Here is a 4,412-nt window from a genome sequence, read left to right on the forward strand (position 1 = left end):
GATCAAAACTATTTTATGTAAAGAAGGTAGCTCTAATCATTATGTTCCCATCCCAATACAAAATAATAAATATTTGATACTAGCCAATTGTATAAAAGAAATATTTGTTGAGTCTGTGGATAATACATGATCTAATCTTTAAATTCTGAAATTGACTAAAAGTTCTTTGTATTTAAGTTAAATACTTAACCATGTAAATTAAAAATGACTTTTATTGTTTTAGTGTGAAAAACATCATGATAAAGTGCACCGAATTTCTGGTTAAGTTTTGAAAAGTTATATATAATAAAGCCGATTTACATGTGAATTGGTAAAAAAATTCATATGATAATATTTGTTTGAAGCGACGTGTTATTTGTTGCGAAATACAAGTATAATTAGGAAAAAAAACAAGGAGGATAAATGCTACAAGTATGCAGAAGATTTATGCTAATAAGCAAATTGAGCATAATATTAATAACAATACAAGAAAATGAAGCATGGTGCGTTTTCAAGAAATACTCATCTAATATTTAAGTTTAAGTTTGAATCCGTTTAAAATTAGGAAAAAAGAGAAGAAAAAATATATAATTATGTAAGAATAAAGTAAAAAGATAGATTTATATGCTAATTCGATAAAAGTTCAAAACTTTATGATCAAATACCCTCAATATTAATATGAAGTTTGGCATAACAATGCAAAAAATGTACATCTAGTTTCAGTGGTCGTCTTATTAGTTACCTAGTAAAAAGAATAACTAGAAAAAAAGGAAGATAAGTAAAAAATGACATGATTAGATCCTTGTTAATGCATGTTGATCCACCATTATGTTGTGTTTATTAAAGTGACAAGCACGAACATCATTATATACAAAAGTGGGAACTCAAGATTATTACATGGTGTGTGATCTAAAAGTGATTTTGTGGGCATTCATCACATATCAACATCTAGATCTAAAAATCTTATAGAACATGATATACATGTTCAAAAATAAAAAAAGATAGTTTATTAGGGGCTTTTTGGTAATTTCAATAAAAAGCAAGAAACCCAACTTTGCCTTTGAATTTTGAACTCTCTCTCTCTCTCTCACAATAGGAAATAGGAATCATGCCTGCCACTGGCAAAGCAAAAGGTGTGAGGGGTATGAAGTCTAAATAAAGAAAAGAGTCTATTTGACAACCATTACCCATCATTTTAGCTACCAAAAAGCCTCATCATTTGTAATGTACACGAACTCCCTTCATATTTACTCTCATTCTCCTCCACCATATCCATCACTTTCATGCACATCATTGCTCATTTGTTGATGCAGGATCCCAAGATCAACAACTCTCCAACCACTAGGTATATGTACTATGTTTATGTTTCTCATCATGATTCTTCTATGTGCATGTTTGTCACTCATCCTTTCTGCCTTTAACCCCTTCAAGGACATGCGTGTTCACCGCATGTTGTGTGTTACATATATGGTCCATTTGGAAATATATGTTATCAATACAACATGCTTAGGTTACTAGAATCATCACTTGATTCTAACAAAGAATTTCATATTGAATTTTGAAGATTATTCAAACTTTATACATGATTTGACAGTTTATAAAATTATGGGCATACATTGATCAAATGGTCTTTCATTCAATCTTTTTTCATTCACCAAATGTGTTTAAACAACACATTTTGGAACTATCATATAATATAAAAATAACACGAAAATATTTATTCCTTATTATCAATCATTTTACAAAAAAATGAGTACAAATGTGAATTCAAATCAACATAAATCAATCAAGATCATAACTTTATTAACTATTATAACAAAGTTACAACTTACAATTATTGTAATAAATGTGTTCATCTTGATATCAAATCATGCCATAACTTGCATCTCCACTCGTTCACGCTTCTCTCTAATCCCCAAATCTCGCTGTTCCGAATCATAAACCGGATTTGATGACAAGATCTTCAAATGTGAACCCCCACTAATCTCTAAAACCTCAGGCAGCCCATTAATGCACCCTTTCGACATACCCACATCAATCCGTACGGCTTTACCATCACAAATCGCGTTTATGCCCGCAGTTTGAATAGAGTGCCCCATGATCATCCTACGCACGCCTGGAATCGTTGCAAGAGCGTGTTCCAACATATCGCAATCACAATCTTCAGCACGTTCCATTGAAAATTTCCTCAACCAAATAACTGAAGTGCTTGCTCTAAGCATATTTGAAGATATGTTATCATTTACCCCGGTAATCCAATCTCTAACATCATTGTTGATTTGTTCCAAACCGTAATCAACATGTTCTGGTAAAAGCCCACCATGAACAAACACAGATTCACCAACTACAAGAACAGTTAAGTTCTTGGATAAGAATCTAGTTGATTTGGGCCTTTAGGTCTCAACGCAGCAGTTCTTGCTCTCAGTCCACTCCAATATTCTTTTTTAACTTTCGCGAAACTCGAAGGAATCCCATCGAATATATCTTTAGGGTTCGGCAATCCATCGCATAAACGTTTCATATTGTTACCTAAGATGAGAAAAAAACATATTGATCGAACCGAAACCGACAAAAGTACAAAACTAAGCAGGGATGTGCAAATGGGTCAGACCCGCAAGAGCTGACCTGGAACCATTTGGTGGTATTTCAGGACCTGGGACCCAACCCTATTATAAATAACCGGGGTCTGATTTGTTTGGTGTCGTGGGTCATACCTGGTTTATGTGAAGAGAATGTGGTCAGATCCCCGCAAGCCGGACCCGGATCCGTTTATTGGCCGGGAGGCGGGAACCGACCCTATAGTAAATAACTAGGTCTGACCCAGGTCGGGTCTTGTGGGTCTTACTCGGTTTATGCTCACCCCTAAAACTAATAAATGACGTTTTTGTTTTGTTTTTTAGTTGAAAATTACAGTTTGGTTTCTGTTATGCCTCGCTATAGAACCGAACCAAATTATAAAAACCGACCCACACTGAATTCGTTGGAATGCCTGTTAATGTTCTTGGCAAAAATCTAATCTGATGACCAAACTCATTATTAGCAAAAGAAAATTTAGCCGAAAGTTATATTTTGAGCCTATCTTTTCTGAACCCGAAACTTTCAAGCCCAAATACATAACCGAAATAACGAACATAAACTAACCCACCGTTTGGTTTTCGAAAAACAAATCCGAAAACTACCATTCGGTTTCAGCTAGCATGCGTTCCAAAACCGAACGGCACCAAATTTGTTTGAATGACCCAAATTGATTATTTATGGCCGAATATTTATTCTTTGTGATTAACCCAAATGTATTACTGAAAACCTACCAATAACCCAACCGAATCCATACGAAAAACCAAAATTTCGGTTCGGTTTGAGCCCAAAACCAACCCATTAACATTAACATGTTATGAATATTACCTATGGTATACCAATGAGCCCGGTTTCGAAACTCTTCGAATCCCAATGGCTGCGTACCGTAGAAATTACAATCAACATTGACGAGTTCATGATTCCCATTCATGGTGATCACATTGCCACCATCCTTAACCGCTTCTCGTTTCAGTTTCTCCAGGAAGTAAAGGATTTTGAGTTCTTCACCACCGCGGTCGAACACATCTCCCACTTGTACGAGAGTGGAAGACCCGCCGGACCACCGGTCTTCAGCGTCGATGAGTCCGGCGAGTCGGAGGGCTTGTTTTGATTTAGAAAGGTCTCCGTGGAGATCACCGACGGCGATCAGACGGTCAGGTGGAGAGTAGGTGGTTTGGGAGAAGGGTGGAGATGGTGGGTCCGGTAGGAATATTCCGGAGACGGTGAAGTCAACGAAGGTGTCGATGAACGATGATACGAGGTTTGGTACGTTTTTGCAGAGGTTGTCGGAGTTCATTGTTTTTTTTTTGTTCAGGGAAGAAGAAAGACTGGGAAGGTGGTGGTCTTAAATATATAGTAAGTATCTTATCATGTTTTGTTAATTGTTAATTATTGTTATGTTATGATAATATACTATTGTTATGTTATGATAATATATGATGGGATGTACGTTAATCATGTCTTTATCCGTAAAATATAGAGCTTGCAAAGAATTAGATCAACAGATTATGATATTGGATGTGAGTAGCATGACAGAAATTCAACGACTATATATATTTTGAGGAACTTTAAAGGGAAATCATAAATTCATAATGAGACGTAATCATGCACGAGATAATCAGCTTTGATGGTTGAAAACTAGTGCACATATTTTGGATTTACATGGAAATATTAATTATTGCCTTCACTTTGGTGTTATGGACGGATCTTAAATTTGTTTTGAAGATTAATTTTCAGTGTAGATGTTTAATATTTATGTTTAATTATTCATGTATAGGAGGAGTATTACCCTTTGGTAAAGCACATTATGCTTTTGTTTGTAATTTTGAAATTGAAGTTGCCATAATCAGCACATCCAA

General features: G+C 35.3%; 1 pseudogene across 1 annotated transcript; it reads right to left on the reverse strand.

Annotated features, from left to right (window-relative positions):
- Window positions 1-1,776: 1,776 nt before the first annotated feature.
- On the reverse strand, window positions 1,777-3,879 carry LOC143623944 (shewanella-like protein phosphatase 2; annotated as a pseudogene). Its single transcript, XR_013151996.1, has 2 exons — window positions 3,382-3,879; window positions 1,777-2,508 (listed from the first exon to the last, which is right to left on the reverse strand). The product of XR_013151996.1 is annotated as a shewanella-like protein phosphatase 2 (transcript).
- Between the last annotated feature and the right edge of the window lie 533 nt (window positions 3,880-4,412).

Source organism: Bidens hawaiensis, unplaced genomic scaffold (genome assembly GCF_021521415.1).
Source record: "Bidens hawaiensis isolate Kalapana, Puna unplaced genomic scaffold, B.hawaiensis_p1.1 tig00003649_1, whole genome shotgun sequence".
In the NCBI taxonomy this organism is placed as follows: domain Eukaryota; kingdom Viridiplantae; phylum Streptophyta; class Magnoliopsida; order Asterales; family Asteraceae; genus Bidens; species Bidens hawaiensis.